The following is a 12,629-nucleotide window of genomic DNA, read 5'->3' as shown; positions in this document are numbered from 1 at the left end:
GTATCGCTTTTGCAAGAGTTTATCCACTAATGTTCACCCTGGATTTTTTTTAGCCAGATAACCATGTTTTAAGAGCCAATGCACATGCTTACCAAGTCAAAATCCTCTTCTTGTGGTGTAGGGATGGGGATAATGCCTCCCTCCACACTACACACATAACACAATGTGTGATGCAGGAGCTGCCCTTAAAGGCTGGTATACAATTGGCATGATTCTGAGTGCACAACTTGTCCCTTCTCAGGTATGGGCCTCCATGCCACATGCTCACACAGGGGTAGGGATGTCGGAGAATTTCTCCACGAATCTCCAGGAGGCCGAATGCCAACGCATTCGGCCCCCCAAAATTGGTGGAGAAACGGTCCGCCACCCCCCCGCCACCCTCCGGAATGGGACTTACCTTTGTCGAATGTCCCTGGCACTGGCGGCTCCCGGCGGCGGTTTGGCGGCGGTGTGGCGGCGGCGGCCAGTCTTCCGACCGGCTGCCGCTGCCACCATTTCCAAGTAAAAAAAAAAGAAAACGTGATAGGCTACGTAAAGATTTAAGTAGCCTATCACGGCTAGATTTTCAAAAAACACTGTGATAGGCTATGTAAATCCTTACGTAGCCTATCACAGCTGACTTTGGGGGGAAAAAAAGCGCGTATGCAAATGGCAGCGCCCATGGGTGCTGCCATTTGCGTACGCACTTCCCCCCCCCAACGTCAGCCGTGATAGGCTACGTAAGGATTTACGTAGTCTATCACGGCTGACTGCAGGGACACAAACGGCGGCAGCTACGGCTGCCGCCATTTGCGTCCCGGCCGGCCAGGAGGATTTGCAGCCGGAGGGATGGGGCGCCTCCCCCCCGGCCAGAATTTCAGCCGGAGGGACGGGGCGCCTCCCCCCTGGCTAGAATTTCGGCCGGAGGGACGGGGCGCCTCCCCCCAGCTAGAATTTCAGCGGGGAGGGATGGGGTGCCTCCTCCCCTCCCAGAATTTCAGGGGGAGGGACGGGGCGCCTCCCCTCCACCGCAAAGCAAGCTGCGGGACCAGGTAAGGGACTTTCGTCCATCCCTACATAGCAGTGTACGAATCCCACTCACCCGTCCGGTCCGGGGCGTCCACTGGGGGGGCGTGATCCGTCCCTCCCCCTGGAATCCTTCCTGGCTGGCTCCACTCCGTGGTGACTCTGGCGTAGTGGACACCATTTGTGTCCCTGCCCTTGGCCATGATAGGCTACATAAATATTTACATAGCCAAATCACGAAAAGAGCAGGGACGCAAATAGCATCTGCTACACCATTTGCGTCCCTGCTCTTTGCCGTGATAGGCTACGTAAATATTTACGTAGCCTACACGGCCAAGGGCAGGGATGCAAATGGTGTCCGCTACGCTGGATGCCATTTGCGTCTGCAGCCCGGCAGCGGATGGACCCGGACCAGCCAGCGCCAGGCAGAGTCTGTCTCTATGGGACTTCGCAGGGTGGCAGGGGGGAGCAGTCCGTTCCCCCACAGACTCTGGGGAGCCGGATTCTAAAGAATCCAGCCTCACTGGAGTCTGTGGCAGATTTCTCTGCCATCCCTATGCTCACATCATCTGCGATATTATATGCATGTTGGGAGGGGGCATGCTTGCCTCCTCTTCCACCATATAGCAGGCTGTGAACTACTCCTCAGTTGTCCATCTAAGATAAAAACATTTATAAAAACTTGGGAAGTATGTACTGCTCCCTCTTTGCTGGACTTTAGGGGACTTTTAAGACTTTATTAATTCATCTGCAGTTCGTTATTTTTAGCATGCTGTGCCTTTAGTTGAGGTTTTATCTGCTGCTGCTATCTTATTTTTGTTTAAATTGTTGTTTTAATGATTTATGTATTGAATATTGCTGTCTTTATGGTTTGAGTCTTTATGGTTTGATCACTTTTTTTTATTCCGAAGTATGTTGTGATCTACTTTGTGGGGGTTTACCATAAATTGAAAGGTGGTGTAGAAATAACAACAACAACAACAACAATCCAAGCCTCTATAAATATCAAAGACCTCATAGTTAATACACACACACCATAGGCGATAGATAGACAGATAGACAGACAGACAGACAGACAGACAGACAGACAGATAGAACTTTATTACGGTCAAAGACCAGCCACACCATAGGCAGTACAAAGAGAAGATTTATGCATTTCTCCTTGCATTATAGGTTAACACAATTTCAGTGGGCTGAGTTTTGTTTGGTAATACTAAGAAATAAATGTTTCCCCATGCTATTAGTTCCTTCCAATCTCTCCTCTATCAATAAGTAACAAGATCTGGAAGCCCTGGGTGAATTAGAGGAGAAACATTTAAAGCCCACGATGAGACAGAGCAACTTTGGTATGTAAAAAACAACACATCGGTATGGTTTCATGTGGGATCCATAGTATAAAAAATGCTGATACTATCCTTTTCCTAGTCCCCATTTGTATTATCAGTGCAGCCATTATTTGCACACCTTCATCTGCTTATGTAGCCATGAGTGACGCACTTTTGCAGCATAAGTAATGCTCTTCATTTGATTTTATTCTGTGATGGCTTTACAGCCACAATCCTTCCATGAGCCAGGTAATCACACACTGTGATTTCCAATGAATCACTTGGTAATAAAGATGCATGCATGTTGCAAACTAAACTATCTTTCCTATGGCATAAACATCTGAAACATATATTATTTGCTTCGGGTTTATTGGGTGGCAAATGACAGCCCAAAGGCCATCACCACTACATTTATTCCTGCACCTTAACATTCCTGTCAAGCAACTTTTACGGGCAGTGAGTTAGGACATTTCCTCCCTTTCTGCCATCCTACCTAAGATTGCTGCATTCAAATTACCACTGCAAACCCACAATAAAAACATGCAGGGTGGCGTGACACCCAGTCTCGTTGTAAAGCTCCAAGGATAAAGGGGAAATTTCAGTTCACCTGACCATATGCTGTTCTCATAATACAAGCCATAACTAAATGACAAATGACAAATGTCTTTGTGGGCTCCAGTCTCCTTTACCTAAGCCAATAAACTTAGCCAGCCAAAGCTCCTTCCCTCCTTTCAGTCAATCAGGACTGTTCTGAAGATAATATTGTGTTCCATTATTCTTCTGAAAGTGAGACACATTACGCCATTCCCTGCTTGCATGTATTGATGAGTAACTCCTGTTACAATACAGACCTATTGTATAGTAGATGTTGGGCCTTCAACCACAGTTCTTTGTAGAGCTGTGCATCACTTCAGTGCCCAATCCAAAACCGATGCAAATCAGGGTGCTTTGGGGGTGCCTCAGTGAGATCCAAAGAGGATCAGACCAGCACCAAGCCGGTCCAAAGCAAAGCAGGTCACCGCCAAAACGCCTCAGAGATTCAGAGCTGTTCTGATGCCTTCTGAAGCCCAGATACCCTGCCTCTAAATGTATCAACTTGTGAAAGATCAGGGAGGGGGAGAGGAGGTGGAAGAGGGAGTGAGCTTTGGCAAATGGCAGCTCTAGTTGTCAAATTAGGGCTGAACTTAACCCAGCCGTCTCGAATCAGTGACAGTGGTGGTGGTGGGGATACTGTATAGATTGGAGATCAGCCTGCATTTGTTTCATTGTGTGAGAGAGTACTGGTTGGTTAGAGTTGGTTGACAGCTTAGAGTCAGTTAGTTGGCTAGCTCTATGGTGCGTGCTTTGTCATTCTTCTTTCCCACCCAGTCCTTCTCAATTCAACTATTCCCTTTCTTTCTTTTCTAGATACTTTATTTAAAATACCAAAAACATTTTAAAAGTACTTTAGTTTCCTCCTTGCCTTGCCTTGTTCTTTGGCTCTCCCCCGCTTCTCAATTCAAATCTATCTATCTATCTTTCTATCTATCTATCTATCTATCTATCTATCTATCTATCTACCTATCTATCATCACTTTCCTTTCCTTGATCCCCCCTTCTCAATTCCTGTATTCTTCCCCTTCCCATTTTGGAACTCTATATTTTCTCCCTAAAATAAAAAAACAAAACAAAAACCCTTTGCTTGTACATAGTTCTGTATTTGCTTTTCTTTTGCTCTTGTGTGTCTCTGTGCAGGGACCATTTGCATCCCTGCAGTAGCCGTGATAGGCTATGTATATATTTACGTAGCCTATCATGGCAAAAGGCAGGAACACAAATGGCAGCCACTACGCCATTTGTGTCCCTGCCTTTTGCCGTGATAGGCTACGTAAATATATACGTAGCCTATCATGGCTACCGCAGGGACGCAAATGGTATAGCGGCTGCCATTTGCGTTCCTGCCTTTTGCCATGATAGGCTACATATATATTTACATACCCTATTACGGCTACAGCAGGGATGCAAATTGTGTCCCTGCATTAGCTGTGATAAGCTACGTAAATACTTACGTAGCCTATCACGGCTAAAGTGGAATGATAATGGCGGCCGCAGACCAGGGCAGCCATTCGCGGGGCAGTGGATGGCCAACAAAGGTAGGGTCCATACTGGAGGAATTCCGTGGGGTGGGGGGGATTGCTCCATTCTGCCACGGACTCCGGGGGGCTGGATTCTAAAGAATCCGGCCTCACTGGAGTCCGCGGAGGAATTCTCTAACATCCGTACCTATACCTAGGGATGTATGAAACTCACTTACCTTTGCTCCATCCCTCCCCATGGAATCCTCGATGGGGGGGTGAGGCAATCCAGTCCTCCCCCTGGAATCCTTGATGGCCAGCTCCACTCCATGGCCAGGCTGCGGAGCAGCCGGCCAGGGCCATCCGTAGCCAGATTTCCGGCCATGGATGGCCTGGTGCGGACGCAAATGGCATGTGGCAAATGGCATGTGGCAAAAGACCAAATGGCAAATGGTCTCCAGCCAGGAGACCAGCCGCTGCTGCCACCACCAGAGCCGCCGCCACATCCACCCCAGGTAAGTGCTGTCCCGGGAGGATTTTGTGGGGGGGCGGGGGGCAGGACGCCATTCTGCCACGGATTCCGGGGGGACTCACTGGAATCCATGGCAGAATTCTCCGCCATCCCTACCTACACCAGTGATTAGGGATAGTGACCTCTTCCTAATCACCGCTTAAACACCTAACTTCTCTGATTATCCCTTTATGACCTTTGGTTTGAGTTTCTGAGAACAGCACATTTTACTTGTGCCTAGCACAAATACTACTGGGCCAAACTGTCTGATGTTTGGCAGGTGGAATCACCTCTATAGGAGCTGGCAGGATCCCACATTTCATGTATTTATCATGAAAATTCAAAAAGTTATGGCCATTTCTGTTTTCCAATGTCAGTCAATGGGAAAACATCAAATTCGGATAATTCGGATATCTGAATCTTGCTTTGGATCCAAATCTGAAGTGAAGCGGATTGGGTCCAAATCAGCCCAAAGTGAAGCAGGGCTGCTTCAGAAGGTCTGAAGCGGCATCTGAAGTGAAGCAGGGGGTCTATGCATAGCCCTAGTTATTTGATTTTTCAGCGGAAATGATAGAAATCCCACTAAAGCATATAGCAACAACTCTTGCAGCAACAGCAAAAAAGAAAACAGAAAAGGGTTAAAGGTTCTGCTACCACTAATAACCCCCCAACATCCAAATATCTTTTCCCCATCATCACCCCCTCCAGTTTCCATATACCTGATCAGCCCTAACAATAACAACCAAATAATAACAGGAATATTTTTTTAGCAGGAACAATAGCAGGAGTTTTTCCTGCCCTTGCTGGACATACTGGAAATTGAACCTAGGAACTTCTGCATGCAAAATATGTGCTCTACCACTGAGCTATGGCCCCAGGAGACCTGAAGTAAGGAGAGATTTGTCTCTCCTGGGCAACAATGAAATTGCCTGGACTCTAGATTTTAGCTTGTTGAGGCCTGCACCCGCTCAGTGTTCTGCTGCCTCATGTGCAAGATAGGTAACAGCCTGGTCCAACTCGAGAAGGTGGGCTCTGCAGGCCCTCACAATCCACATGCCAGCCCCAAAGATTTATGGGATTATAAACACAGAAGCAAAATGAAGGTCAGGCTTTGGCACTATATATGCCAAAACAGAGGTGGAGATGTACTCTCTCTTTGTGGACAATGAATGTCATGTCCCTGAGGATCTGATGCTACCAGCTGAATGAATCCCAAGATAACAGGGAATTTTTCTCCCTCATTCTTCTTTCCCCCATCTCCCAGCTCTCTGGCCAGTCCCAGAGGTCTCATCCAGCAAGATCCCAAGCAGCCTTTTCCAACATGGTCCTCTGGTTCACCTAATACTCCTCTTCACATAGTTCTGAAGTTGGCACATATCTTCCCATCTACCATGCAGTAGAAATGTGGTGCTCCACTCTTGATGCCTGATCATATAGGAACCCAGTTTATATATACACACACACACACACACTGTTTATTTTAAGGAGGAAGGATCACATTGGTATGGCATCCACTCACCTGTCAGGGTGGAAACTAAGCCCATAGAGCCCCAGAGCAGTTCTGATTCTGTGGAGGAACAGCAATCCATGGGAGAGGAGCTCGCTCACCTCTCACAAGCACAGCAGCTGGCAGAGATTCCTCATGCCAGCATTCCTGGGATAGATAGTGACCCTGGCAGCGAGAGAGCGCTGGAGGGGGGCTTGCTGGATGCTCAGCACAGACGCAGGGAGTGGCGACAGATGGAGGGTGCCGAACGGAGGCGCTCTGCTCGTTTGGCGCTCAAACAATGGTCACGTCCCGAGGACCCAAAGGAAAGAGGGAGGACCTCTCCATAGCCCATAAGTTCAGAGTCTTCCCGTGGTTCTCCTTCAAACAGGGACCAACTGCCTTACCTGGAGCTTACCTGGCTACTCTGCTATCTTTCCCCAGTGCTGTTCCTTGCTGAGTTGCTAGTGATTAGTAACTGCAAGAGTCATAAAGGAATAAAGCCTCCGAAAGAATCCTCATCGTCTGTGTCCTGAGTTGGCTATTGGAGGGGACTGCAAGAGGCAGCTAGGGCGCTCCTGACATCACCCACCTTACAGCATGTAGATTACCTTAGTATGATACAGGTGCTCTACCTGATCAATGTATTCTTCCCCTAAAAAATAGCAAGGGATGAGACTGTACAAATTGGACACCTGCATAAATGGACAATTGAGCAAAGCACCCACATTGTATCTGAGATCATTTGTATAACAGATGTTGGGGGTGCCCTGTCCTCAGCCATGCTAAAAGGGAGTATTACATCAGGTAATGTATTAACCATGGCTACGGAAACCAGTGCTAGCTGCACATATCCACCATGAGTGCTGTAGGCACTTCTGATCCTCAAAATAAATAACATGCAATCATGCCAGAAGAGTTAATGCTTATGGTTGATTTACCCAAACACGGGACCTTGGGGTCATCCAAAGCCATTGAGGGAGCCTTCAGTGGATCAGTAATGATGCATCTTTGGGAAAATTCCTTGAATAAACCATGGTATTTTACAGTTTGTGCCTTATTATTGTCTTTAGGATCATCTAGGCTTCCATGTGGCAACAGTGGGTCTTGGGGGTGGGAGGGGGATTCCCGTCCGTTTGTGTAGAGCTTCAGTTGATAAAATCTGCCATTCCTGTCACCTTCACTTTAGCTAACGGAAAATATTTTTTTGATCTGGTGAATATCTTCTAATTTAATTAGTGAAAGTTTTGTCGAGTTTTTCATGTTTCAGATAGGAAAAGACTTCAAAGAAACCCAGTAGTCAGCACATTACGCTGTAGTATCATAACTGGCAATTAGGAACACTGGCGATCACCTTTCTCAGGACTTTGAACTACCTTCAAAGGCAATCTTTGTGTGTAAGAGCACAAACCAGTGTTTTTCATGGGGAAAAATGTACCATAGTGATGCTATAATTAATAATTAAGCTAATAAAGGTTGTGTACCATAAAAATTGAGGGCATAAGCTACAAGCCAGGAAGTCCTCAATTTAAAACTAACTGTTATTTTAGGATAAAAAATGATCGCAAGTTTTGTTGTTTTCTTTTCGCATGAAAATCCGTGTATATTTCTGTGCATATTTTCACAAAATGTATGCAGCAATTGTGCACATCTTTGACATGCATGCATTCTTCTCCCATTGATTAAAGGGTATTTATGTGAAGTATGCATTTTTCATGCACATTTTTCAAATGTGTGCATGTGTTGAACACATTTTTTTGGTCCACGAATCACATTGCAAGCTCGGAAATGTACGGATTTCAACTGCATATCATGCCTGAATTCATGTTCTGTCCAGAAGGTGCAAATTGGATACATCCTGATCAAGAATGAACTGAAACGAAATTCTCATGCATCCCTATATTCAGCTAATGCAGAACCTCCTGAGCCTATAGGCATCTGACTCATCTCTGGTTCCAGTCTACTCAAGCATCACTCTGCACCTATTGGTCTGGCCTCTGTGACCCCTGAGAAACAAGACACTGTACAAGAAGGATTATAAGACCACTACCTAAGAACATTCTACTCTTCTTTTTTTCCAGCAAAGAAACAGTCAATAGTCTTCCTTTTGTACACCTAGGAATCATCCTTCCAGGATCACCCTACTCATTTGAACATTCAAGTCTATAACTGCCATGGCATACCAGAATTTCCCTGAGTTCCAGAATCTCTCTCCTTTCATTTCTCTGAGTTGCTTCTTCTCCTCCAGAGTCCCCACCACCAAGCCCCTGCTGAGTTCATAAGTGCCTCCATCCCTTACTGAGCTTTCCATTCCTGCCATCCCCTGAGTTTCTCCTTGATTTTTCCTGTGAACCTGCTGCCTGCCAAGTTCCTGAATTCCCAGCTAGTGCCTGCTTGCACCATGGATCATTGTCCTCTTCTCTGGTGTTCAGACAGAACCTAAAAGGGAGGTGTAATAATCCCTCTCTCCAGTCTCCACCAATACCTTTGAATCTGTATGTATGTATGCATGTATGTATGTATGTATTTACTAAATTTCTTAATCACCCAACTGGCCAGTCACCCAGTCACTCTGGGTGATGTACAACGGTACAATTTAAAACAGTAAAATTATACATTAAAACATTATTTAAAAATACCCTAACCCACCCCAAATGCCTGCCTGAACAACCAAGTTTTCAGTGCATGGCAGAAGCTCATGAAAGAGGGGACATGGCGGAGTTCCCTAGGGAGGGAGTTCTTCAGAGTGGGGGCCACCACAGAGAAGGCCCTCTCCCTCGTCCTCACCAGCCTAGCTGTCCTGGCTGATGGGACAGAGAGAAGGCCATCCGAGGCTGATCTTGTTGAGCGGCCTGTCTGGTGTTGCTGGAGGCACTCCTTAAGATAGGCTGGGCTGGAACCATATAGGGTTTTAAAGGTCAAAACCAACACTTTGAATTTGGCCCAGAAAACAACTGGTAACCAGTGCAACTCCTTCTGCACTGGATCGATATGATCACGCCAGTGGGCGGTGGCTGCCTTTAATCAGGGGAGCCACTGCGTTCTGTACCAGCTGCAGCTTCCAAACCGTCTTCAAGGGTAACCCCATGTAGAACACATTACAGTAGTTTAGACGAGAGGAGACAAGGGCATGTACTTCCGATGGGAGCAGATGGTCAGGAAGGTAGGGGAGCAGCCACCGTATCAGATGGAGTTGGTACAGTGCTGTCCGGCTCACAGCTGACACCTGAGCCTCCATGGACAGCTGGGAATCTAAAATGACTCCCAGGCTGCGGACCTGGTCTTTCAAGGGTAGCCGTACCCCATTCAACACCACGTCAACATCCCCCAGCCTCCTCTTGTCTCCCACCAAAGGTATCTCTGTCTTGTGTCTTTTCAGGGTTCAGCTTCAGCTTATTCCTCTCCACCCAGCCACTCACCATCTCCAGACTAGGGATTGCAGAGAATTCCCCCACAGATTTCAGTGAGGCTGAATGTACTGGCATTCGGCCCCCTGAAATCTGTGGCAGAATGGCCCACCCCCCCACGGATTCCCCCCAGGACGAGGCTTACCTGGGGCAGATGTCTGGATGGCAGCGGCTGGTCTTTCAACCGGCTGCTGCAGCCGCCATTGTCGTCCTGGTCTTTGCCATGATAGGCTACGTAAGTATTTACGTAGCCTATCACGGCAAGCCAATAAAAACAAAAACAAAAAATGGCGTACGCAAATGGCAGCAGCTATGGTGGCCACTATTTGTGTTCCCTATTTTTCGTCAATTTATCTTATGTAAATATTTACGTAAGATAAAATGGCAAAAAAAGAGGAACGCAAATAGCGTAGTGGGCGATATTTGCGTTCCTTTATTTTTCACCGTTCTAGCCTACATAAATATTTATGTAGGCCAGAACGGCGAAAAATAAAGGAACGCAAATAGCTCCTACTACGCTATTTGCGTTCCTCTTTTTTTCACCGTTTTATCTTACATAAATATTTATGTAAGATAAATCGGCGAAAAATAGGGAACGCAAGTGGCGGCCGCCGTAGCCACCGCCATTTGCATACGCCATTTCTTCCGGAAGGAAGTTGCCCAGCTGGATTTCCAGCTGTAGGTGGCCCTGGCTGGAGAAGGATTTCAGGGGGAGGTGCAGAGCGCCACCCCCTCCCCCTCACCGCAAATCGCCTCGTCGAAAAGGTAAGTGACTTTCGTACATCCCTTCTCCAGACATTTGGACAGGGATTCTACAGCCAACCTTGGTGAAGATTTAAACGAGAGGTAGAACTGCATGTCATCCGCTTATTGATGACACCACACCCCAAACCTCCTGATGATAGCCCCCAGTAGCTTCACATAGCATCGGGGAGAGGATGGAACCCTGTGGCACCCCACAAGTGAGCGGTCACGGGTCTGAGACCTCATCTCCCAGTGCTACCCTCTGGTACCGGCTGGAGGGGAAGGACCAGAACCACCGTAATAAGGTATCTCCAATGCCCAACCTCTCCAGGCTGTCCAGGAGGATTCCATGGTCAACGGTATCAAAAGCCACTGAGAGGTTGAGGTTTTCTTGCCTTCTCTAACTCCACTGCAGTTTTCCCTAGGGATGTTAGAGAATTCCGCCACAGACTCCAATGAGATCGGATTTGAGTCTGTGGCGGAATAGACCACCCACCTTCGCAACCCCATGAAGTTGCTGCAGAATGGAGCCTACCTGCCACCGGCCAGTCTGGTCCATCCGCTGCCATCCTGCGGAAGAAAATGGTGTCTGGCGTAGCGGATGCCATTTGCGTCCCTGTTCTTTGCAGTAATAGGCTACGTAAAGATTTACGTAGACTATCATGGCAAAGAGCAGGGACACAAATGGCGTCTGCTATGCTGGATGCCATTTGCGTCCCAGCAGCCGGAAGTCTGCCAGCGGCCGGAGCCAGCCAGCAGCTCCGTGGACTCGCCACGGAGCAGAGCCGGCCGGCGAGGATTACGAGGGGGAAGGGATGGATCGCCGCCCCCCCCCCCGCGGACTCCAGGTGAGGGGGTTTCACACATCCTTAGTTTTCCCTTCTTTCCTTTGATTCTGATGCCAAAGCCATTCCACACCCCCACCTCATTCTCAATTTGTCTTCCCCTTCTCTTTTCTTTGGTAGCCTCATAGTCAACAATCGCTGTTTTATTATCATCTTTCTATAATTCTGGAAAAGCTAGGGATGTACGAAAGTGACTTACCTTTCCGCGGATTATGTTGATGTTGGGGGGGAGGTGTTCCGTCCCTCCCCCCGGAATCCTGGCCAGGGGGGCAGGCGCTCCGTTCCTCCTCCCCAGAATCCTGGCTGGCCAGCTCTGCTCCACAGAGATTCTGCAGAGCTGCCGGCCGGCTCCGCCAGCAGCCGGACATCCGGCCGCTGGCTAGCAGGGACGCAAATGGCGGCGGCCGTAGCCGCCACCGTTTGTGTCCCTGCAGTCAGCCATGATAGGCTATATAAATGTTTACGTAGCCTATCACGGCTGATTTAAAAACAAAACAAAACACGCGCATACACAAATGGCGGCGGCCATGGCCGCCGCCATTTCTGTTCTTTATTTTGGCATGTCTTAGTCTACGTAAACATTTACGTAGACTAAGACAGCGAAAATAAGGGGAACGCAAATAGCGTAGCATCTATGCTATTTGCGTTCCCCTTATTTTCGCCGTCTTAGTCTACGTAAATGTTTACATAGACTAAGACATGCCAAAATAAGGAACTCAAATGGCGGTGGCCATGGCCACCGCCATTTGCGTACGCGTGTGGTTGGTTTGTTTTTTTAAGTCAGCCATGATAGGCTACATAAAGATTTACGTAGCCTATCACGGTGGTTTTTTTAAAATCTAGCTGTGATAGGCTACGTAAATCTTTACGTAGCCTATCAAGTTTTTTTTGTTTTTTGTTTTTTTTAACCTGGAAATGGCGGTGGCGGCAGCCGGTTGGAAGACCGGCCACCGCAGCTGCCGCCACCGCCGAACTGCCGCCGGAGCCGCCGCCGCCGCCGCCAGGAAGATCCGCCCAAGGTAAGTCCTGTCCCGGGGGGGTGGGGGGGGGCCGTTCCGCCACCAATTTCAGGGGGCCAAATGCGCTGGCATTCGGCCTCCCCAAGATCCGTGGCGGAACTTTCGTACATCCCTAGGAAAAGCTCTGATCACATCTCCACTGCCTTCCAGGGCATAACTTACAAGGGGACTGTGCTTCTGAGTCTTAACTGTCCCAATTACGCACACTGGACCCACTGTGCTTTGGTGCTAGT

The sequence above is a fragment of the Heloderma suspectum genome, chromosome 2 (genome assembly GCF_057233095.1).
Source record: "Heloderma suspectum isolate Gila_16-S chromosome 2, 16-S_ref, whole genome shotgun sequence".
Taxonomy (NCBI): Eukaryota; Metazoa; Chordata; class Lepidosauria; order Squamata; family Helodermatidae; genus Heloderma; species Heloderma suspectum.
The sequence above is the reverse complement of the archived record's forward strand: the minus strand, read 5'-3'. Positions refer to the sequence as shown.